This window comes from Egretta garzetta, unplaced genomic scaffold (genome assembly GCF_000687185.1).
Source record: "Egretta garzetta isolate BGI_Z169 unplaced genomic scaffold, ASM68718v1 scaffold787, whole genome shotgun sequence".
NCBI lineage: Eukaryota > Metazoa > Chordata > Aves > Pelecaniformes > Ardeidae > Egretta > Egretta garzetta.
The window spans coordinates 355,086-381,592 of record NW_009260266.1 but is presented as its reverse complement, the minus strand read 5'-3'; the positions used below and the strand labels follow the sequence as shown (position 1 = coordinate 381,592).

Here is a 26,507-nt window from a genome sequence, read left to right as displayed (position 1 = left end):
ATCAGGGAAAATTAATACATATGAAGAGTGTAAATGCAACTATAATTGATGGTGATAACTCTGTTACGAAGGAACCTGAGCAAAATACACCTTAAGACATATGTAAATGACTGCAGCTCACTAAAGGTGAATTTGGTATTGCTAAAGGTAACACGCTCAGGTGGTAGCATATTTGTTTCTGCAGAAGAGGGTAACTCTGTTCAAGCTGTAAAACCTACTTGAGAGCCTGGATAAATACTTGGCTGACTTTCCCTATGCCACCATCACTTTACTGGTAGCAGTAGTTTAAACCTTGGTACTTCTGCTATTCAGAGTCACTCCAGCGCCTCTCCTAAAGCTCAGCAAAGACTCCATGCAATTACTTCCACGTGTTCCTAACTCTCAGTGTAATTCCGTGTAAGAATGGGACTTTTCAAAGGCCTGCTGGTAGGCACGTACCAAATCTATTTGCTAGATCACAGGCACAATGTTCAGTATCTTGCGGATTTGAGTTCAATACCAAGAACTCAGCAACTCATGAAAAACTCTGTAATTCGAATAAAACAAAGAACAGGTGTTCTGGAAGTCAACAAGAAGTGAGCAAATTTAAAGAGAGATAGGATGGTGTCCCCTGAAAAAATTTCTCAAGGAAGAAAAGGTGATATATAATGGAAAATTGGCTATCATCATCCAGTGCACCTTGATGGTAACTTGCTCTACTGAAACACACCTGTATCATTAAGTCTGCTCCCACTGTAAGTACTTCTGCTAGGGCAAAAGTGTCTGGATTCAAATATTTTGGATTCTGTTACTTAGGAGCTGTTCCAAACAATGAAAAACACTTACTTCGGATAAAATGCTTTCACTTTATCTCAGTAGCTTGAAAATCCAATGCTATACTTTTCAAATTAAACAAGTATGGCAGCAATAAAAAACTGCTGAGTCCAAAGATATGTTAATATTTCTCAGAAAAGTCAAACATCAGAAGAGAAATCTACACCAAGGTTGCACGTAATGCTGATTTTAAATAGGCAACGCAATCTTAAACAATTAGAGAATATTCCCCTTCAATTAGTCAAGGAATATATGATTGCAGAACACGAAAAACTTTTAAGAACTGGTTTTGATCATCACTTAAACTTTTCTGAACTAGCTGATGATTAGTAATTATTCCAAACTCCAAATGCAACCGTGATTACACAGCTACACGCACAGCCTGAACAATGAAATGCATTGACACTCCTGACCTCCCCTACCTCAGGTTGCAGTGTTTATCTACAATACATTTTCTTATTTTCAAGTAAATCCAGTAATTTGTCCCAGTTCATTTTTCACACAGCTAAAGAAATAATGAAAAAAGATCAATCAACATGTTTGTATTCTATTACACTGACTTTGAGGTTTGAAACGCAAATGGTTCAAAATATATCAGTTCTTATTTTCTGTTTAACAAATAATGATTTCTCTCTGTATCACTAATGGAGCCTGAAATTAAAATGGATTTTCAGTTGAGCTCCTGTTCATACACTGGTGTCATCATCAATACCAGCCTCGCTCGAGGAACAAGATTTATCTCAGCTATCCATTACACGGAGGCAAGCTGCTTATAAAAAGCCCTAGGCATATTCCCAGGAGCCCCACAAACAGAACCAAACATCAGGGTTACATAAAGTTTGAGATTCTCTAGGACTTCACTCATTGGGACTGTAAACCTAAAATTAGGTCAAACTTGGAATCAAACTACCTCCAGTACTGAAAGCAATGGCTTAACGCTGTAATTAGGGTTAAGTTCTCACACAGGTTGAGTTTCTCTAAAATACCTTAAGTACGCTGTAAGCATTCAAAACCACTTGCTCAATGGAGAACCCCAGCAACTTCATCACAACCTAAGTGATGCTGTAGTTCTGCTACACATTACTGCCAAATTTTGTACTATCCTCAGACACCTTTAGTGCAGGTAAGTAAAATACAACAGCTTGCCTGGAGCTAACTGCACAAGGTATACGACTGATAAGCTTCACCTAGGAAAACAGCCTGGATCAAGGCAGTGCAGTTGCCGCTTCCTGAGACCTTGCTCTCAGTGCAGGAGAAGATACAGGGCGATTCTTTTTCAAATACATCATCATCTGAATATTTTAAAAACAGCGGAGAGTTTTGTTATTGCATCTCTAATGCATCCAATGGATGGGAGCATCTGCATCTCTCCAAATGCAGAGTTCTTGGAGAGAAAAAAAAAAAAAAAAATCCTTGAAGCAAGTTACAGGGGAAATAAGATTGGGTTAAAAAAGCTCGAGCAAACTGTTTAAATCCTATCTGTGTTTTTTTACACAAATAAGAGAGTCTTTAGACAACCAGTCTCCTCCCTCCCCCCCACCTATCAGTTAGGAATGAGAGCACTCCCTTCTTTATACCTAGGGGACGCACTCGTTTTAGGTCTATTAGGCATAAGAAAATGAAAGGACTGAAAAAAATTCAGCAAGACGACATCAAAGCCGAATTAAGGAGCACGCTGTATTCTAATGAATATAAAATAACTTCAAATATGGACTTTCAACACCTCTGTACGTGGTTTTTACAAGTTCCTGAGACACTTTTAAGGCTTCTACAAATTAAGGAAGGTACTTAATTTGCTTAGAAGACCTGAAAGAAATCAGTAAGGAGGCAAGTATATGCAGCTTTTACCTAACTACAGGACTGTAAAATTCTCTTAATAACCAGTGCAAAGAGGTCTACAGAGCAAGACAACAATGAACTAAAAGAACAGGAAAAAAACCCAGAACATACATGAAAAGAGTAAACGTTCTAAAATCATGCGGATTGTCTGGTACCATTCCCAATGGCCTGATTTGAAGAATTTAATCCAGGACATACCTCTTTCTCCAAAAGAGGTTGATTAGGTTAATGCAAGGATAGCTACGCAGCTGTTAAAGAGCATATCCTTTGAAAGCATGTTATAAAATGAAACTGATTTCACAGGGGCCAACTATTTTACTCACGTCTAACATTCTCCATCAAACTAAGCAGTTTATCATAGGATTACAAGAAGATTACTGAAATGCATCATATAAAAAACCCCTCCAAAACAGATTTTGACACAGCGACAGTCCGTAAGGAGGAAAAACATACGAAATCTGGTAAAAGCCTTAGAGCCTTTTTACTCATGCTCGAGTCTTCCTATCATCATATTTTTATATTTTCACTAATAAAGCAGCTTCTATACTTTATAATAATAGGATTTTAGTTTCAATTAATTTTTTCTATCTCACACTATCAGCACTATCAGCTCAATAAAAACTTATTAGCTGAATATAGCAAAATCCTACTTAATTAGGAACACAGGACTGAAAAGAACCTCCGAGGGTAATTGAATCCAGCTCCTTGCTCCTACTGGCAACCATGACACAATTCTTTTCGGAAGGTCATATTAAAATCACTTGGTTCCTTGGTCTGCTAATCTCTTCGGAAAGCTATTCCAGGACAACCGTCTTCCCATAGTCAGACGACCTGCAATTTTAATCCTAAACTTATTAACGACCAATACATACTCATCACGACCACTGTCACAAACGATAAGTCCTGCTGACATAAACATGTCACTAGCAGCATTTTCAGTGAAAAAGAAAAAAGTACACGGTAGAAATAAAAAGCATATCAGTGCTGAAACAAGAGACTATTTCAAATGCACAACAGTGGTCTTCAAGTACTCAATGAAAAAAATATCTTCAGTACCTGACAACCAATTCCAACAGTTACAGAGCAAACAGCAACAACAGCGGTAAACAAGCAGTATGGATGAAAGCAGGCGGCAGTACTATCAGAAAAGTAATTCCTAATTCTGAAATTGTTGCTGAAAAGAAAGAACAAAGCTTTCAGTTCCTCCATTTAAAATAATAGAGGCTAATAAGCTCTCCACGATATTTTTTTGTTGTTGTTGTTAGGATGGCAGAATCTGGTGAAAAATCTAGAGCGCATCATCTGAGACTTAAGGTTTTGCAGCAGTGTCAAGGAGACACACACCTCAGAATAACCACAGCTACAGGAACCTTTGTACTGCATACGCAGAGCGCACCATACAGAGGATTTGATTGGAAACCTCTCCGTTTATGTTTAGTTAATCAACACTTGTTGGCTCAAGTAACTATTACTTTGACCATGTAGGCTCCTACACAAATTACCAAATACTGCAAAATATACACAAAATGGCAGTGGGCACAAACACAGACACCTTCCCCTCCCTTAAAATCATGCTGCTTTAAATACCAAAACCACTGTCCCATACCTCAGCTTCTCCTGTGTAAAACTTCCCGTATTAAACACTGGTATGGATTTCTACTCACATTTAACAGTGCAAGCTATGAAGACAATAATTAAGTTTTCCAATTTAACACTGCCTGAGTCTTCTTACATCATATATTTAAAGATATTAATAGAGGCCCTAAAAATAAGCATCATACAGGACAGCCAGGAGAGATACCTAATACTCAACAAAATGCAGTCAGGGGGATGAGCACCACAGCTATTTTTAGCAAGAATAAAATTTTCTTTTATACAGGAGTTAAAAGCCTCATTAATTTTATGGGCAAATGAAAAGGTTGAAAACAAAGTACGTCGAAGGTGTTGTAACTGGCTGGTGTCTGGGGGTATACCCCACCTCCCTGGCACAGGGCATTCAAGTAGGAGAACACTAGTTCTGGTGTCACTCATTTCAAAATTTTGCTACATTTCAATTGTGAAATGTCTCGCTTCTAGGCCACCCAGCAAGAGCACCAAAGCTGAGGAGAAATTACAGTTACAATTAAAAATAAATCTAGATGTTTCTATATTCAAACATAATATAAATAACGTATCAATGTTCCACAGGGTCAGCAACAGTGGCTTATCACTAAAATCAAATGCAAAGGAAATCTTCACTTCTAAATGTTAAGGCTTCGATGTTATTTAAAATTAAAATGAAGAATCAAGAAATAAATTTATACATTTCAGAATATTAAAACATACGATATTCAGGGAAAAACACGGAAGTTTCTTCTAATGTGACTCAAGCTTGATTACATCATGATTTCAAATGAGTATTATTTCAGTCTTAAACACTATAATTACACAATAACTTGAATATAAATAAGCTCTGAAAGATTAAAAAAAGGATGAGAGATGACAGCACTTAGTTTAACCAATTTAACTTTAAAGACAACTGGTGAGTTAATTTCCTAGACTTGAGCACAGAATAAAAACTTCAGCTGTGGAATACTCTACCTGAATATAGATTATTATCTGCTATAAATGAGTATTTTGTAGCACATTTCTGAAACATTCTGAAGACAAAGTGAGCTTCAACAACACTTAGTTATGAATTTAACTACCTTGCACCTAAGCTTATGTAAGTGACTAAGGCAACAGAAAAATTAATCACAGCAGGAGCAGACCTTGGAAACTTTTCCACAGACAGATTGATAAAAATACGGAAATAAAAACCAATTTGCTTCATTCACCCCAGTGTGTAAGCCCTGCATTTCTTTCAGTTTCTTAAAATGATTCCTTTGAGATTGTTCTTTGGTAATTTTTCTTTTCCCCCCCAAACATTCTACCTATGGTCAACACAAAGCAAGCTTCAGTGTACAGCTTTTATTACCATCACTATTAAACTCAGGATAAGAATTCTTTAATTCTCATAACATTCTTGAAGTAACCTGCTTACAGGGTAACTGACAAAACAGAAAGGAAAACATTTCGTGAGAAAAAAGTCAAGCGGCAGTTCAAACAATATATCATACAGAACATACAGTCCAGTCAAATATTTAATGATTTCTAACAGCCAACACCTCTGAGAGCGTTAACAGGAGTGAAGCAACGTGTTTTAAATAACCTTTTAAATTCCTTTTATAATTTCATAAATGGAACATGTAACTCTAAAGTAATCCACTGAAATAATCCACTGACTTTTTTAACGAGGAGGAAGTACGAGATGACACACACAGTTAATGCTCATTCAGAACTATCTGCACAGAAACAAACATTCCAAATCCCAGAGAGAGATAATCTGGTACCAAGATGAGACTGGCAGTATCGACAGTACCTAGTTAATTATTTCTAAAGAGTAATAATTAATGTCTGGAGGAAGTAGAGTGATTTGCTCCAGATCTTCCTATGCAAGATACTCAAAGTCTTACCACTTAAAACATGAAGTATGTTTCCCTTGGCAGAGGTGCTCTACGGGGAAGAGTGAGAAATTCTCCTTACAAGCTAAAAATGGCATGCCTCTAAAATGTCAGCTACCAAATGTTTAAAGTATTTTATTTAAATAAGAGAAACAAAATAGATTGCAAGTATAATGCTCATTTTTCAGATTTTTATCCATTCTTAAAGGAATAAAGGCAACTGAGGGCTGGGGGCAACAGTGCTCAAACTGCCATAAGCAGTGCTAAGAACTGGTGTTTCAGATCCAGGCCTGACAGATCCCGAGCACCTTTGGGTACCCCCGGCACAGCAACCCACAGAGCAAGGTCCAGTGTGGACTGGCTGCCAGGCAGCTACGCAGCTTCCCAGGCAGGTTCTACAGCTTGCTGAATGCTCTGCTGCCAGCGCCGCGCCGCCAGCGATACCTACGCTACCTGATAAGGTCAGACTGCACCTACACAAGCCGCGATCCCCGCAGGAAACGCAGCGCTTACGCACACGTGCCTCTCCCAGCCTCGGCGCTCCACTGCAAAACAGGAAATAACAGCATTTCATCAGTCGGGCTTGAAGGGATTCGGAAGCTTGGGGGTTCTTTCCTATCACATTGATCCTCTATTGCTATAAAGTATTTCAGATACATCTAGCACATACAGCAACTAAACTCCAGTTGTTATACAGCACCGGGTCGCGGAATCCCTTACTCTGATAAACAAACGTAACACACTGCCATTCAGGTGCGTTGAACTTAAACCATGTGCCAATACACTAAATGCCCCACGAGGAGTGCCAGAGCCTTCCTACACTGCACACCATAAAAGTTGCTCTTCCTTGTAAGATCTGAGTAAATAAAAGGTTGCAATGTCACAATCGGCAGGGTAGGGGTTTTAGGTTATTTTTAGCCCGGACCAGCTGACTGGTGTAGTTCAGAGTGCCATTTGTTGAGAGTAATAAAAGAAAATTAATCTGATAGTGAAGTAAGGAAAAAGGATGGAGGTCACATGGAATTTCACTATGAATTGATTTCTCATTATAATATTAAATGACTACACTTAGCATTTAAAGAATCAAAAAATTGTTTCAGAATACATTTCTAAAGTATTTTTTGTGCATGCTAAAATGACGGCTAGTGGCAAAGCAAAATAATAGAAGCAGCAGGTCCTGTCATTTACTAATTGCATTTTTGCTGCAAGTACTCTCGTACAAGGCTTTAATGAAATTAAATAGCACAAACTACTTTTCACTTATAGCTAATAATAAAATATGAGTAACTGAAGAAAAAATAGTGGTCTTCCTAAAGACTCAACAGGAACTAGAAGGAAATACTTCATTTCAAATAAAATCTGAATAGCGAAAAAGCAGTGAAATACAAAACTGAACCCGTTCAAAACACATGCAAAACAACATCCTGTGATGTTTTAGTTTCTTGGAATACATTCCTTCTCCGAGTTTGACATTCAAAATGTTCTAAAGACACAGAAGACCTGTAGCAAAGTGTAAACGCAGGGAAGCGTACGCTCCAGGAGCCGGTGCCTGCTCTCCGGAGAAGGGATGCCCAGGCAGGTTCCCCGCTCTCCTCTTCACCCACTCGCCCTCGGCCAAGGCTCCTCCTGTTCTCTCTGCTCCGCTTCCTGCTTCTCGTTTCCTTCTCCTACGTTTTCACATGAATAACCGTCATGATGGCATAAGCCCAGGGCAGGTAAACCCTTGCCAGGCACAAATCCCTTCCAGGATGGGAGAGAAGAGAACTAGCTCACACAAGGATGAGCCCAGATGTGGGAACTCTCTGGGCTCTAGAGGCAGGGCAGGGCAAGCCAGGACATTTCAGGCTGAACTCCTCTGCCCCACGGCTCCAGGCTCCAGCACGGCCCTGCAAGGAAGCAGGCGGGTACGCAAGCATTTGCCTTCTCCAGGATAAGTTATGCACTCTCCCTCCAGCTGGAGAGCTGCTAAACTAGAAAGAATCTGACTCAAATTGAGGTCAAAGAAGGAGCTGAAAACAAGAGAGGTGTTCCAGGATGAAAGAAACAATGTCAGTAAGAAAATACTTCGAGAACTGAGAAGGTTTATAACTATGTTATATGCTGTATTTTTAATACATCTCTGTTTCATTCCATCAGTTTCAAATAAGGAAACATCCCAAAGATGGTGATAGCATGCTGAATTTGTTGCTATCTGCAGAAATTAGTTACTATAAATAGTTTTTTCCAGGCTTTTTAAGATGCAGCTGTACCATGTTTCCACCAGAATCAAAATCGCTAAGACATCGATTTACGGCATCGTTGCCTGTTCCACAAAGGTTGTGGCAGTACCCCACCACCACCCCCTTTTTTTCTGAAGACACCCTGGTCACACATTTTAATCTTCTTATCTTTAAAGACGGAACACCATCTGCAACAAGCTTTTAAAACGTTTCTTCTCTACAAACAGAATCCAGCGATGATAACAAGATTCTGTTAGTATGACTGGCTAAAATCCTGCCGTGTTAATCATGGCCCCAAACCAGTGCCATGGCCTACAAAGAGGACTCTAAATTTCAGCACTACAGCACAAACCATGCTCTAACCTTAACATAGTGGTGTCCCTGCTCCCCGCAGGGGGGTTGGACTAGATGACCTCTAGGGGTTCCTTCCAACCCAAAACATTCTATGATTCTATGATATATTCACCTCTTCAGCCCTTACCCATAACCTTTCAGCTGCCAACAGCCACTTAAAGCCAAGGCAGTAGGCACTATCAGTATCCATAATAATTTGCAAAAACTCTCAGACCGGCATGGATTTCCCAAATTAAATCTTGTAACGGACTAAAACAGAGGAAGCAGTGCACTGACTTTCCAACCTAAATACATAAAATCTTTTAACTATGAAATCAAAATTTAAATTCACACCTGTCAAGCAAGTGATAAAATGACAAGACTGGAGCAGTGACAAGCTTGGGTCTGGCACGGGCAGGGTTGTTGCAGTTTACAGAAACTCATCACAGAACTGAATTAATGCCAGCTAAATGGATGATCTTAGGAACAGATTACCCGGGAGCAAACAGCCATTGAGAAAGGCATCCATTATACATTTGTTCTCATTTAAACAACCCTTGAGTCATGAAGTGTCCTACAGAAGGCAAAAGAGGTTTAGAAGAGACTACGCTTCCCCATCAGAAAACACCCATTCCTCAGGTATAACAAGTTATAAAAGGAATTCCTCACTGAAAGCCCAACTTAACTGACTCTGCTTCTAGACAATGACCTCCTCTATAATACTCTGCTTGAAAAACCACAGCTTCCCACCAGCCGAAAAACCCCACACCTTATTCTGCAGAATAAAGAGCAAGGGGAAACACAGGAGAAGCTCTGATGAAGCAGCCCGGTACAGAGTGCTGCATCTCTGCTCTGAATTGCACTGTTCCGTTCTTAGATTGACTCATCCCTTTAATATTCAAACTCTTTAGGACAAGGATTCTTGTAAAGCATAAATACATCTTTGCACAGGACTGTACAGAAATGATGAAAAAGAAAAAGTCCTGTCTTACATATGTGTCTCATGTCCTCAATTCTGACACAATCTGTGTAACCTAAGCACTGCTGAATATCATTGTTTTACGGGTGGAGACAATATTAGTCGAACACAGAAATGGGACTCAATGCAATTACACCTTTAATGTTTTGGAGAGCCTTAAATCAAGGACAGAAATGCAGTGTTACTGTCTACAGACAACATTTAGAAAAACCAGACATTTTTAGCTCAGAGTGCCATAAGCATGCTATGATCTGCAAGTCCATGTGTGCAAAGAAAGCCTAAGGGTATGCATACACAGGTAATAAGCAAAACCAGAACATCTGGATCTCTGATAAACTTCTGCCTCAAACGTATCAGTAAGCAGTAAGTAAAAAGTTATGTTATCAGAGATCTTGGTATTTTCTCAGGAGACGGCATGAAGATTTTTTTAACCCTAAAATAAAACAGCATCTTTACAAATGGCTCTGTTCATAAAACCAGTCTGGAACACAGGTGCAATATTAAGAAACACAGGGGTTTAGTGCATTCTTCTAGAGAAAGCTCAGAGTTTCCCATCAACAGGAAAAAAAAAAAACCCAAAACATTTTGGGCACAGCTGTTTTGAAGCTGAGAAAATGTTGACATTTGAAATGGTTCAATAGAATCTTTGTGTAAACTGGTCTCACAAGATAACTTAATAAATAACATATACAGAGAGAGGTTTCCACATCCCAACTCGACTTGAAAGCAATTCACATTTTCAAACCAGCACTGACTAATTTTAGAGCTATTATGCAGATACTATGCGTGTTAAATAATAACCAGTGTTCTCTCTCTCTCTCCTAAAACCGAAGTCCAAAATACGCATTAGCAAAAAGATTTTTTTCTATTTTCAGTCTGAAATTTTTGAAGGATTCATTACCAAGAGGGCTGAAAGAAACTTGACGTTTTATCCTGTGTTAACAAGTAATGCAGAACTCATTATCTTCCTTCAGGGCTTCCGCTTCAAGTGCCACATCAATGCTTTGCGAAGTTCTGGTGCTGTAATTGCCACTACACTTTGGAGGACAGCTAAGTGAGGCTTGCAGCACTCGTGCAGGGAGAGCGTGAGATGGCGAGGGAGGGAGCAGGCTGGGAGCCGTTGCATCAGGGCTAGGCAATAGGCAACTTCAGAATTAGGACATGCTGTTACAAAACACAGTAGGACATCAATTTCTAAGAGCAGACATGTGGCCTTGAAAAGCATTCTCATGGCAACATGGATTATGCCATTAAAACAAATTAATAAAATATCAAAGTTGAGGGCTAAGCAAATGTTAAAGGGTTGATTCATAGCCCTAATGCTTTCCTTTTGAATGCAGAAATTAAGACAGCATTCCTTCAACAATAAGGAGGCAACATACCTAGTGAAGTCGAGACTAAATCTGGAATTATAAGCAACTAAGCCCTGTAAATTGCAGCTCTCAGAAAGCCACATATGCATTAGGGCTACGGCCCACCAACTTGCACAGGCAGATTTCAAACTGACAGAAAACCTGAACAAACTACAGAATGCATTCACGCAACAGTCAGAGAAACAAAACAGTTGGAGAGGAGCCACACGAACCCAACTCCAACTAGGTCTGCTCGGCTTTCTGAAAAGAGCTCATTCACATGGTCCACACTTCGTTGTTCAGCACAGCTGTTTCTAAAGCCACTCCCCATTCTAGTAACGTTTTTTCCCATCCTATTTCACAAAAGACTTCAACATATTTCCAACAGATGCGTTTTGTACTCCAGTAATTTAGTGATATTTCCTGATGACTGGTTAACACAAAAGCTGTAGCTGGTTGATCCAAAGATTGCATCTGTTACCCTGCATCTCACCATCAGGTCAGAATGAATTTCCAACTGCAGAAAGAGATACCACAGAAGAATAAATTACTCTGTTTTCAAGCCTCAACCCAGGGCTAAATAATATGCCTATGCAGTAAGAGCTAGAATTAAGGGTTCTATTTTTTCAAAATAGGCTGTAACAGGGAAAAAAAACACCACCAACAAAAAAATCCATAAACATTTTCTTACCAGTATTACAGATAGCACAGCAGAAAATACCTCTTGATCATTTTCTCAAGCAAGATCATTCTCTTGCCCATCACCCATTCGGTTTCTGTCATCCTCTTAATTTAATTAACTGTGTACAGCAAAATAACCTGAACGGAAGAACTCATTTGCTCTAAAACTCAGTAGTAACTACAGACAGAACTTGGCTCAAGGAGCAGGTTTCTCCTACCACAGGACGCATACCCACAGCCATCACCTGAGCTTCCTTATACACAACAGGAATGTTACATATCAAGTGATGAGGACTTATCTGCTGAGAACAAGCTTTAAGTGTATCATCTGCTGCTCCACTGATAACTACATTCTGAAATAAGAGGGAGAAAATGAAAAGAATCATCTCCATATCATCAAGCCTGGCAGAACTCAACTTGCTGAGAAATAGAGAGCGCTGTAGGCTTTTCCTAACAGGATCAACATCGTGTAGCATGGTAAAATCATCCAAATTATTTCACATAATGTATTTATGTATTATACATCCACAGGGGATGAAGCCATTCTCCAAGTTACCTAGGAAGTAAGGGTTGCATCTTCTCACTGTGGCTTCTTAATTACTGTTATGAGAGATGTGCATATAATGAGATTGTTTTCACATGGTCTGTAAGTTGGCCACTCTCTCCTGATAAGGTATATATTATATCCAATGAATGTTTCGGGTGTCGTTTATAGCTCTGTCCTTACATACAGCCATAACGAGCGTAAATTAAATTATTATCAGCTATTTATATGACAAGATTTTAATGTAAAATTCTAAGAGATATTATCATGCTATTAAATTTAAATTTCAATACCAACCTCAAGCAAATAATTTCCACTTCAAAAGAATACATATGGAAAGTGATAGGATAATACGTGCACATATCAGCACACCTAGTGTCTCCCTAAGCTACTAAACCTTCTGTATCAAGGGCATCTCACTTTACTAAATGTTAATGCAGAATTCTGCATAATGTGAGGCTTCAGTTCCTCAGAGGATCTCTGCACTGCAAATAAAAATAAGTATTAAAGCCTATACTATTAACTACAGATTAAGGTCAGATCCCAATACTTGTTCCATATAAAACAACGTAACAGACAGACGTTCATTGATCGCGATACTGATCCATTCATACAAAGCAGCTTGGAAGATCCAGGCTTACAAATATTCAGAACGTTTATTAGCTCAACATGAATACAACTCTACACTCTTACAAAGAGTAGCCCTGCCTGCAGAACTCATAGGAACTGTGTTTTGGAAGTTCTGGAAATACATCAGTTATGCTGCCTGCTGGCCAGCCTAGATTCCATTCTCTACACTTCACAACTGATGGTTCTAAAATTAACCCTACAGATTTTATCACCGATTTCCTTTTCATTTTGCCATGTTAAATGTCAAATGATCCATATGTCTGACACTGCCCTTTTAATTATTACAACAAAAGCTTAAAGATTATACCACACCCATCCCGCTGCCTCTTCAAAGCAAGGCTCAATAAAACACAGGCCATGGTAAGAATTCAAAGGTCAATATTTGCATACGTTGAATAAAAGCCAAGAAAGAGCAAGATTTATTAAAAATTTAATTCTACAGTAAGTTCTACAATCAGTACTCTTTCTAATGTATTGATTTAAATTACAAAATAAGCTCCACGGATAGCGTTTAGGACTTCATTAAAATTTACTGAGCATATTTATCAATGCTTTTTGCAGAAAGCTTGTTATAAAAACTGCATAAACCCAATTAGACCTCCCTAATAGATTAATGATATATGATGAAGTCTTTTATTCCCTTCATCAATCTTCAGCTACACATTTACTTAAGTAATCAATACTCCAAAATTACGATGTGTCCATAAATTCATGGTCTTGCATCAATGAATTTGTTCACTCAATATCTTCTAACACAAAGCCTCAGTCACTGTCAGTCACATGAGCCTAACCACCCACATTTTATTGTTCTGCTATCAGGATTCAAAAGCTCTTAAGATGACAGTAGCAGAAAAAGCCTTGGGACTTTATATACCCATTATGGTGACTGGGTTGTTTAAAAATCAAGAGCTGTAGTTGCAGCATATGATTTTTATATATATATACATATATATATATACACACACACACACACACACGCGCGCGCATATATATGCACGCCGCCACCACCACACACCCAGAGAGAAATTTAAGGCACGGGCAAGAAACAAAAGAATCTGAAGTCAAAGTCCTTCTACAGAAACCAGGAAAGGGGTACAACGGTGACAAAGGTTCATCTTCCTTCTTCCCAATATAGAAACGGATCTGTTATCAAACCTTTTACAGTGTTATTATTACATTTTCTATTCTATTTATAGAAAAAAGAAACCTGGACCAGGACATGGCATATTGAGCAAAAGTCCAAGCCAAGCCTATCTGCTTGGTTACACCTGTCCCAGATACTAAAGCAGTCCCAGGCTTCCCGGGTATCTTGTTTGATGGACTTTGAGGAGCAGTCCTGAAACTAAGCATCCAAACCCATAGGAACTGTAATGTTTTCTATGCAAATGTAAAACATTTGCTGCCACAAAATGATGATGCAGCATATACTAAATTATGAATAAGATATAAGCCTTAAATATTTGTAACATAACGTATTTATAGTCTAAAAAGAAAGTGACACCTGGCCTTGTACCAGGTTTAACATACAGCACAATTCTGGTTTTGAAAGGTGTTCAAAGAAACCCAAGCTCAATTAAATGAATAGAACTTCATACAAACATGACAACTAAACTGTTCCTCATTACACAGCATCAGGAAGCTGACACAAGACTTCAGTTTTGCAGAGATCTTAGACATAAGCTTTGCTGACTTCTACACATACATCAACAAGGGCAGGCCTCAGTTTTACAGCCTACAGGATTTATCAGGCACACTTGGATATCTAAGGCAGAACAAAACACTTAAAAGTACTACTCGGTGAAACAACTGGCAATAGCATACAGAACACCAGAGCGTAAAATCATCTAATGCAGTAGCATGCTGTGCAGTTGGCATAATGACTGTACGATCTATTAGGAGACAATACCACTTCTAAGAAAAATGTATAAAACATATCCACCACGTGCACTTTAAAATCCTCTTCAGCAACCACGCTGTTTTTCATCACTCTTTTTTAGGGGTAAGTCGGGGATATTTCTGCACAGGCCATTCAGAAACTAACACTACAGAACCTATACTATTTATACCAACATATATGTCAGATTTAGACAATGAAATAGCAACAGAAAGAAATAAATTACCATGAAAAATCACCACCTTTTTTCCCACTGATACACTGGGATAGGAATGTTTTTCACGTTTAACAAAATGCACTTTTATTCCCCAGGGTCTTCAGACACTTTCAACAGTTGGCGTTCATTTGTCATGGGCATCCAACACAACGGAGACACCACAAGAAGCAGTTTAACTAAGCTGCACAACTACATTTATTGAGCCTTTACTGCATTTTGAAGGCTCACACCTGAGGATCTCTCACTAACATCAAAAGGAATTCTGAGCAATAGCTAGGCATCAAAAGATTTGAAACAGAATATAAACAAAATTGTTTTCCCCCCTTCTTTCTGTAATCTTGCAACATTTGTCTCAACGGGCCTATCCATATCCAGAACTGAAAAATACCCATGCACCGGAGCATACCTATTGCTTTCAACCGTGTTCGCATCCGCTCGCGTTAACAGAGAAGTTCCATTTTATAAAAATACATCCAACAGATGTAATTTGTAAAAGCCGATGACAAGAAAGGAAGATATAAAACTGACATACTTGGAATGCTCTCAGATTTGATTCATTTAAAGTAAAAGTTAGCAAACAAGGTAAGAGCGATCCAAAATCTGACTAATTATAGGGCACATCACAAATTCAATCAACTAACCTGCTATGATGGAAAAACTTGGGAAAAAAAAATATATATATACACCCTTACAGTCAATTCTGTTGCATTAGTCTATTTCTGTATTTATTGTAACGTGAATATTTTTTAACAATTCCTCTGAGTGAAACAAATTCAGGGAATTGTTAGGTTGAAATCCATTTATTTTATGAAATTCTGGAATAGAAGAAAATGGAGATGCCAAGAACCCGTCCTCAACTAGCAGGACAGCATCATCTTCAGCCACACAAAAATTCTCTCTGGGTCAAAGCTTGTGTGCAAAAAATGTGAAACTATTTCAGGTAACAGGTACGCTTCTCAGCCCAGGGAGCCAGCAGATGCCGCGGAAGCACACCCCATGTGAGGCGGAAGCAGAAAGAATGACGCTGCAGAGGCAGACTTTACCAAGCAAGAGCAGTTACGAGAGGGATGGCTTTGCACTTTCCCAAAGTTTGCTGCATTTATCTGCAGAGAAAAGCGGTAAGAATGCAGATCATGATTACTAACAATAACATCTTAGGAAACGAAGAAACTTTTCAAATCAACCCACTAAAGCACCAACGTGCACTTTCCATAAGATAAGGCTTCTTTCTGCACTCTTTGCCAGAACAGAAGGAATTTTTATTTAACATTAATGATCAATTTCTTGAGGACAAGAATACTTTGAAGTGGATTCTGGCTCATGCCCTGGTCAGTAAAAAACAAAATAAAAACCCAACGCAGACTAGAAATTGAAAGAAGATAAACTGTTCTTCCAACTCATCCTCGTACATGAATAATGTTTTGTTTACTGAGGAACTAAAATAACACATTTAGCACGCATTCCAGAGAAGTTAAAAATGCCATTAATTTTAAATGAAGCGAGTGAAGTATCTGCGCTTTGGCAAGAGAGTTACATTGGGAATAACGTTCAACACTCTTCAAAATGACAATTTCTATCTTCAGTCTGTACCTTGTAATAGGTACTCCTCCCACATTTCATAGTAAAATAAGGAAGGACAGTATCTGATGCACTTTTTTGAGTCACTAGTCTTTTTTCAATATGTACTAAGTAGACACACTCATGTACATTATTACTGGTTTTGAAATCCAAGCATACAGAACCCCAGTTTCTAAGTATCTGGTTCTTGCAAATTTAAAATGGGAAAACGGTTAATTAAATTTATACCAATACTCATTACGCTATCATTTTAAGGATCATCTGGAGGGGAAGAAAAAAAAAACAAAAAAAACCCCCCACTAAATTTCAGAAACACAATCTTCATAAAGTTTTGCTCCAGAATAAAAATTGCAACTTCCAAATGCAATTACAAGCTTCATTCATCTGTATGCAAATGCTTGCAAGGTATACAATACTAACGTAATACTTTATGCAATTCTTTTGATTGAAGCTAAAAAAAAAAAAGGGGCAACGGCTGCAATTCTTGTGAAAAATTACAATTTTTTCTTCTGAATATGGGCTATTTTCTTAGCAAAAAAGAAAATGACTTGACAATTATTACACAAGGTAAATAAAGCCTTGAATGTGCCATACGAGCCATTTGTGTTGATCGTGGTCCATTCGTAAATAGTCCTGCCTGTGTCAAAACCTATATATGTGATTGTAAGTGAAGAGCAAATGTTTTTCCAAATCTTGACTGGCCATTGTATAAAGCCAAGTATTAACTGGAATTTTGCAGCTTAATTTTAAAAACTGAAAAGTAGCAAATTAAGAGTAATAATGACCACATTTTTTTATGTTTCTGGACAAGCTTGCATTTTTAGTTGAAAAAAAGAGCATTTCTGCATCAGTCTAAATAAATTATAAAAAAAAAGACATTTCCTAAACAATAGGGGACAGAAAAATAATAATTCCAGTAAGTTTCTATATTTATAGGGACGTATTCCAGACTTCTAATAAAGCTCATTTGATTAAAAGATTTTAATTAATAAAGACAGTAATGTGATTTCCAAATCTAAATGAAGGCACTAGAAGATATTCTGAAAAAAGCCTATGTGCCTACAGTACTTTACAGTCTAAGTTATATTAATTGCAGAAAGGAACAAAAAAAAATCATGCAAATCAAATTATAATTAAGAGATCAGAGTAAATGACAATGAAATCCACAGAAAAATACGTATGCACATGTTCGGTTGCCTGGCTTACAAGGCAACTTATGAATCACATTTAGGGAAGGCAGTATTCATAAATAGCTGCAACTGAAAAATTAACAGCTGATAACCAACTCCCCAGCACTCCCTGCCTCTACAAGTCTTCAAAAAGCACTGCTGAAATCCGTTAGAATTATAACGTTCAGCATCTACAAGAATTTAAAAACACTTGAAGGGTAGTTCCTGTTACTAATTACTCACAAGAGAGTCCTTCACTCTTAGACTTTCTGCTTTCTTCTGCAGATGTAAAAGCTGAGGAACTGAGCCTGAAGTATTTATTAACTAGCTTATTATTTTTACTTTTCACCCTGAAGAGAAACAACGCACCCAACCAAACATAAAAGAAATCATTATCAACGCATCCCAACAGGGAAATCTGCTTTCTTCATCCTTCTGCAACTTTCTTTCCAACTTTTCATTAAATTCCACTCATGGCATAAGTCACTTCCAGCCCCAAAATCTTGTATAAAATTAACACCATATGTGGCTGCATATCAGCAGTCGACGTGCAGCGTTACACCAAAGCAGAGGGGAAAATAAAGAATATGCCAAACTTTATCTTGCCCAGGACTCAAACTGGTTTATCTGTCAACTCGGAATGAGCTATCACTCCCACATGTTTAATTAGAAGCTGAAGAGCTTTGCAGAATTACATCCAGGGCACTGGAACAGTCAGTTTCTTTTAACTGGAACACACTGCTGGGATATCTGATTCAAGTAAACAAAACTTAATGTTACAAGTGTGGGAAGGATGAAGATGGTTTTGCCCTTGAAATTTAAGACAAGAAAAAAAAAACTTTTGCTGCAAAATGAGATTTAATTATGATCCAGTTTTGACAAGCACAATATCACCAGGGAAGTTTTCTAGAAAAACAGGAGTACAGCGGCATAGTTCTCTATTTTACGGTCATGTTCTGTGTTGAGTCAATTGTATATTTAGTGAATTGTGTATTGTGTATCTGTTCAATATACAGAATTTTTTTTGTGATGCACATGATTGTAGCAACAGAGAACCTCATCAACATGAACATATGTATCTTCCCTCTTCTGACCAAGACATCCCATTGTCCACTCTACAGAGCAATGATGCTCAGAGACAACACATCCCCTTTCCCGCACAGAAAACAATCGCTGAAGGCATAACCAATATGTCTACGTTACCAAGCAATGCTCCAACAGGAACAGATTTGCAGAGGAAAACAGCGCTAAGAAGTCAACAGCCATCCAGTCCCCATTTCAGGGGGTTTGTGCTGCATTAGCTGCAGGGTGATCCATGAACCCTTCAGCACCTGGAGGACAGTGAACATGCTGCCGTAACGCCGCTCTGTCTGGTATCGCCCAAAGGAAATCCACTTGGCATGCCCCAGGGCCACCCAGCAACACAAACTGTGAACGCAGGGACGACTGGGATAGACATTTCCAGTGGGCTTTCCTGATCTGAACCAACACTGATGTATTTGCATTCATTAAGACTCAGGAGTTTCATCTGCACATCAATGCTGTTTGCAGTAAAAACTTGGAATATGGGTAATTTTTCAAAGATCTCTCAAGGTTCAACTGTGGGGATAGGATCAAAATCTCAACTGAGAAGGCTGTGGGGAGACCTGACTGCAGCCTTTCAGTACTTAAAGGAGGCCTATAGGAAAGATGGGGACAATCTTTTTAGTAGGGGCCAGCTGTGACAGGACAAGGGGTGATGGTTTTAAACTGAAGCAGGGGAGGTTTAGACTGGATACAAGGAAGAAATTCTTTACAATGAGGGTGGTGAAACACTGGAACAGGCTGCCCAGAGAGGGGGTGGAGGCCCCATCCCTGGGAACATTCCAGGCCAGGTCGGCTGGGGCTGTGCGCAACCTGATGTGGTTCAAGGTGTCCCTGCTCCTGCAGGGGGGTTGGGCTGGGTGACCTCCAGGGGTCCCTTCCCACCCAAACCATTCCATGATTCTACACTGGTACCAGGCAATCAACAGGCTTGTACTTCCTTATAGTACGGCATGTATGTCGCAAGGGGGAGGAAAGGGACAGCCAAAGGAGGGGAAGAATAAATAAATGAAAGCTGACAAGACAAATGCACAACAAGCATCTTATCTGCATGTTTATAATCTGTATGTCAGGTTATCTGCAGATCATTAGAATTACTGTCCTGTGAGGAGTCCATAGATACATAGTCCACAGATTAGGCTGAGGGCAAAAGGCCAACGGAGAGGACAAAGCTGGCTAGAGGAATCACGGAAACTGCGCACCGACAATTTATCCTCCCGGGTGGGTTTTTTGGTTTGTTCTTTTTTGTTGTTGTCGGGGGGTATGTGTATGTGTTTGGGGGTTGCTCTAGGTCTTCCATTTTTTAATCAGATACCTCCAAGTTAGATGCATGAAAATACGTGAACGAGACAGCTGCCTTAAGTATAGCTGTACTAAGTTTCCATTTCAGAAGATTTCATGCTGACCGTAGAGTTACATAGAAAGCATCAGTCACAGACTTCGTGACTTCCGTGGAACTCATTTGTCAATCTCAGGCTTATAGAAACGTTAATTAACATAAACTCTGGCACATGACTAATAAGTAATATAAAAAGCACAAAGGAAAACACACACATTATTCAAACTGTGGTCTGTAACGTTCGATCTCGCTGCAAAAAAAATATAACTATGCAAGAGAAGCAGTTCTGGCATAGAGAGGGGAACTTACTTTGTATCTTATCCACCCTTTGGCAGGGACATTTCTGAGTAAGAAGGACAGAAAATGTTTTTGTGAGAAGCAACACAGCAATGAAATAGGTTTTTCTTCGGTTGTTTTTTTTCAGTTACAAGGGAAAATGAAGATAGTAAAACGAACAAGAGACTGGTGGTAGGGGAAACACAGCTATCGGGATGGACAACCAAGAACTAAACCTCTACCAGGATGGAAAATCAAGAACTAAACCTGGATTTATACAAAAGGAAGAATTAATTGTGCTGCTTCCTCTATAAACCACGTTATAACAGAAGGGGGGATTAATAAAAACTAAGTGTCAGACAGGTCACAGGGGTTCAGGGGTTTCATTGGTTCAAATCTTCAGATCACAGACACAGCTTTAAAATTAGTTTCTCAACCACCTCTCTACAGAGACCTTTAATATAATATTTTTAATGAAAGTACACGATTTAAAAAGGAGGAGGCATCAGCGGGTTCTTTGGTCTTTTCATTGTAGAAGAGAGGTCAAGAACTAGCAGAAAAAAACTTAAACAATGAAGAGGAAATGAAGTGCTGGTCTAACGTGCCAATGTAATGGTATTTGCAAGGACAGTAAAAAAAGAATAAAAAGCCAACTGTATCCATTTTTAGTGAAGGAGTTACTACAGATTTCTAACTAACCTAGAGCCAGCAGCGTTGGAAGCATACCTAGGATGACACAAGCTATTCCAAAAAGCTTACCACATCAACCTAAGATAAAATTCAACATTCAGGGAAAAAAGTCTGAAAATAAATTGAGGGAAGATAGGGAAAAAAGTGGAAAGAGCAATAGCTGCGCAGGTTAGCTAAACAAAATAATTTGCTTTAAGTGATTTCTCTAATTTTTATTTACATGAATTAGAAAACAAATGTGAAACTCTTCCTTAGCTAGTTATTATCCTCAAGCCAAGTGTATTTCAAAGCTGCACTATAGCAGAATATTGCACTTCCATTGACACAGCAGAAACCATGTAAAAGAGGGAAAACCTGGAGTTAATAACTATAAATTTTGACCTTTGGGGAGAGAACTAACAATCAGGAACATGAGTTGATTGCATTTATATTACTGTAACTAAAAATACTTTCACCTCGAGGAACTTGCTGAGCCTTCAGCGCTGAACTTAAAACAACCACTAAACATATATAAATACATAAATACATGCTCTTCAACATATGTTCTTGACATCTTGGTGAGTCACTATTTGTGTGCTTTGTTCACCAGAAAAACTTCTCTTACAAATCAAACAGAATGCAACAAATATAGGTTATACTCGGAGTATAACAGTTAGTATGAAAAGAAGGATGAAGCCAAAATTCAACTTGAAAGCTTGCTTAATTTGAAAGCTGCTTTCTTAAAAGAAGAACTTCCACACTGTGCCAGATTGGAAAATGTTTTAAATTAGTTCTTTTTTTACCTCCCTCTTGCAGTATTTCCAGGTGCATGTCAGAGACAAGCGTTCAGCATTACAGACGGCTTGCTGTCCTGCTTGACAATGTAAGAAAACAAAGCAAAGCCGTAACTCCCTTAAACAATCGTACCATCATATTTTCCCTACCACAATCACCAGAAAACAGCAAAAACAAAACAGCAGAGTTTCAAAAGCACCGTATTTTACAATAGTTCACATATATATAAATCCACAATAAAACACAAATATCAAACAGCAAAACACTTCCTAATAACAGGAGGCAGTAAAAATATATTCCTTAGGAGAAAGCTAATCGAGCTGAACTCTTTCAAGTTCATTTTCAAATTCACACATTACCAAAGACAGGCCCAGACTTTTCCCACCGCTACTTCTTGACCCCTAACTCTCTCTGAAAAACTTATTTCCAATAATGCAACAGAATTCTGCAGCCTCTCCATGAAACGATGTATCTCAAGTCCTAGCTGTAAACCTAAGTAGCCATTCCAAGTATCTATTTGCAAGTATATACAGTAGCTAGCCACATTAGAATACATGCATTAAGACAGACAAACTGCTTCGGATGTGGACTGTCTCTTCCTAAGCATTTGCGCAGAAATAATGCAATTGCACCCTGAACCTCTGCAGCATTAAGGGCATTAAAAGACATACCAAAATTGAATTTATTGTCTTTCGCAAATTCGTAGGGATCCCATAAAAATCAGGGCGGGGAGAATTTCGCAAAGCTTTTTAATGAAATAAATGAAAATATTTCTCTGCAATTCCAAAGAACTCACTTAAAAGTTTTTACGTAATGCCGAAGCTGAACACTACAGCAGAAATACATAAGCACAGAAATCAGAAGACAAAAATGATTACATACAATCAAAAACATGTTCCAAGGCTCAAAGCATGCCCAATGAAAGAAGGTCAAAAAAAAAAAAAAAAGATCATCACAGTATAGCATTAAGTTTTAATTTAAATTATATATAAATTTAAACATAAATAAAAATTCTTTCTTTTGAGGGCATTTTTAAAAATAAAGTGAGAACTGCATTTTGTGTGACACTTTTCTACAGGAAGTTTTAAAAAGATATAAAAGCATATTGTGTTAGCAGCAATGTTTAATACTGCATAAACACTGAGTTAGGACTTTAATTAAAAAGAATTACTAACACAAATATTCAGAGAGTAATTGCAGTTTTTTAAGAGCAGAAGCATCATCTGAGTTTGGTGCATTACTGTTACGGACCCTTCCCTTCCCCTTGGTAACAAAGGCCAGAGGAATTTAGAACAACTTTGGAAATAATAAACCCACCCAACTCTGAAACCCGCCTGACATCAATTTTCTGTCTAGCAGGAGATTTTACAACACTCTTGAAAACAGGGCTAAGAAAGTTTCTTGTAATGGAAACTCTGACAGACCAAGAACTGTAGTTATGCGAAGGAGCTATCACTGTAATAGTCTTTCCTTTCCTTCCTGTCATACTGAAATTTCCATTTTATTCTTCATTTGTCATTCTTTTCTGTAAAGGTAGTCGCTTAATTAAAGAAACTAAGGGGATTTTTGCAACCTACCTTCTAGTTTCACACTTTTTTTTTTTTTTTTAAATTTTTCATGTTCTCACTGATTTGTCTTTTCAGCCTTAGCTGGTGACTTTACATGGAAGCTTCAGACAGTTGAACTGAAAAATGTGGGTTCAGCTGCTTAAATTTATAATGGAAGTTTTATTTCCCAAGACTATTACTGCAAGAGTATGAACTCTTTGATTTTGATTACAATCAAATTTAATGAATGACAGGAAAAAAAAAAAAACAACCCACTACTTAAACTTATTAGTGTACCAACAAAAACTTGCTACAAAGTATCTAAAATTTGAATATTTCTTTGAGTTTTCGACTGTGTAAGAATACAGACAAGCACATCGAATACAACAGTCTTCATCAAAGAAAAACTGCAGGATCTTGCTCTGACACATACAAAAGTCAGGTTTGAACTCATTTAGACTCTTGAAAATTATCACTTCCGAAGCATTTAAAAATAAATCAAGCTGCTCTATTGCTATGACTCCTGGTTGTATTCACGCATGGCGCTTGGAGGAAGATGAGACTGAATTCAGATTTGCAGCTAGCTTTATAAAGATGAATCCTCACCAGACAAAACGATTCCTAGCTAACTAGAATTATGATGGTAGAAGGAATTCTGGCCACAGAATACTGGAAATGAACTGCCATACCAAATTGGATCTGTGGCTCAGATCAGTGGATCGCGGCCAATTTGAGCCACTAGCTGCCTGCCTGGAAGACGGGAGAAAATCGACCCTGTGCAAACTGTGAAGCTTAAGACAGATAACGATAATTTAAATGCAGCCCCAATTATTTTCTGTATATGAATGGAAATCTCTAATGAACATTAAAGAATGCCTTAGCTAGGAACCACTGAGCTATCCTAAATGGGATCCAGGAAATGCCATTCCACTACTGACTGAGGACTATAGCACCATGCTGGACATGATGAGTAGCAAAAAACTGGAGAATATCTACAGAATCCAGAATTAACATCTTGGGACACAGAGGAATTTGTATACAATATTCATAGTAAAACCACGGTTGCATGCTTACCTTGAGGCACGCAACATTTTCACTACATGCGTCTCTCTGCAAGCTTCTACTTGCAGAAAGAAAAAGATTTATTGCAACATCTTTAAAAGGCATCATTCTTTTACATTCAGTTTCTCAAAGGTTTAATTTCAAGAAGTATCAACTAACATCAACTTTCACAAAAATACCACAGAATCCATCATTTCACCAACTACTATGTAAAAGCACCATTCAGGATAGTCAAATATGCTCTAAAGCATTAGCAAATAACCATTAAAAAATGTAATGAAAGAAACAACCAAAAGGCTAGCTAATGAGTACACAGTGTACATCTGCAGGTGAAACGATGGAGAAGAAGGTGGGGGAAGAGAGAGGGACAACAAAAAGCCTTATCCTAATTAGGTAAACGTATGACCTAGAAAAAAAAAACCAACCCTAGTTGGGCGTGGTTATTTTATGATTAAACGCTAAATAACGATAAGAATTTGGCAAAAATACAGCATATGTGAGAATACAGCATATCATGTTCGGGCTTTCATGTATATAGCTATCTTCCATTACAGCAGCTTTCAATTTCTCAAGGTTAGCAGAATTTATTAAATCGGTGATTCTGTAGGGGTGGATTTTTTTGTAACGAAGTATTGCATAAGACAGAAAAACGCTGCCTGTCCTAAAATATAGTTCAAACCAAAGGTCCTCCTAAACATACAGTGTATGAAAATTAAAAACAGGGAGTTTGGGTTATGAAAAGAAGCCATATGACTAAAAAGTGAATCCATTTTCCAAAACGCCCACACAGACAAGAGCTTCTGATGTGAAATTGGTCTCTGCAAAAGCTAAATTGCACAGATTATTTTCATGAAAAGTTAGAAGCTGCACTACATGCAGATTATATGACATTTACTGTGATGAGATTTAAAAACCCCCACTTTCTGTGTTATTGCAGTATGAACAATTACTTGATTGTTCAATGTATATGATATAAATACCAATAGTTATTTGATTGAATAATTGTCTTCCTTTAGAATTTACATAGGCAGAGATGCTCGCTTAGTTTTTCCAGGCTTGTTTCCTTCTTCCTGCAGGCAAGTTTTGGCTGCCTTCAAAGTAAGATGCAACAACGCGCGCTAGCCAACAAAGCATTTGTGGCTTACCTTGGCACTGAAATCCTTGTTTCCCAAATCCCCTGCATAAAAAAAAAGAAAAAAAAAAGTCTTGGTATGTTTAGTTGTAATTTCTTCTCAATGATCTATAAGAACATAAAAATAACTTCATACTAGATTACTTCTGATTTTGCTAATACAGCAACAGATTTTAAAATACACAACACAGAACAGCCCACCCGTTTCAGAGCAGAGAACAATAGCTGTCACCAGCTATGTAATTTCAGCTTCTGGCAACAATTTTTTTATTATTATTATTTTACAAGCTATCTTGGATCTACAATTATCATCATCTGTGATTACTGCATAATATTTCAACTCATTTAATGTCACATGTATACTTAACAGCAATGTAAAATATTCCAAGTTCTAGCACAGGCGTATAAAACAAACCAGACTTAGTTTTTCATCCAAATTTTAGGATTTGCGTGCCAACGCTGCTACGCGCCTCGGCTAGACAGTAGTCATTTGTTGTATGGAAAGGAGGCAGGTTAAAGGTTTTGCTTGTTTCAATATAAACGAGGAGACAGGCCCCTTGGTTTTGTACTGATTGTTCTTCCAGCTTCCTGGCTTCATTTCCATAACAAAATACAAATGTGCGTGTCAATCCTTCACCAGTGAATACAGGGCCACACAGGCCTTCTCCGTGGTGTCCAGAGTCCCAACATATATTATACCTCTGGCAAATTGCGCTGTCGTTGGTTTTATTTATTTGTTTATCTTGAAACAATCAACATTCTCTTTCCGCAAAAATAAATGTTTTGAGTATCCTCCCTGTAAACATTTCTCTGCATTTTCCCTCTTTTCATCTGGAGAGCTGGAGACAATGCTACAAGACAAATGAACCAAAGC

General features: G+C 38.2%; 1 protein-coding gene across 1 annotated transcript in view; it reads right to left on the bottom strand.

Moving 5' to 3' along the window:
- Positions 1-25,672, bottom strand: part of PRKCA (protein kinase C alpha) — a 155,595-nt gene extending 129,923 nt beyond the window's left edge. Inside the window, exon 1 of the mRNA XM_035897710.1 lies at positions 25,647-25,672. The gene's annotated coding sequence lies outside the window, so the exon portion shown is untranslated. The remainder of the gene's footprint in view (positions 1-25,646) is intronic.
- Between the last annotated feature and the right edge of the window lie 835 nt (positions 25,673-26,507).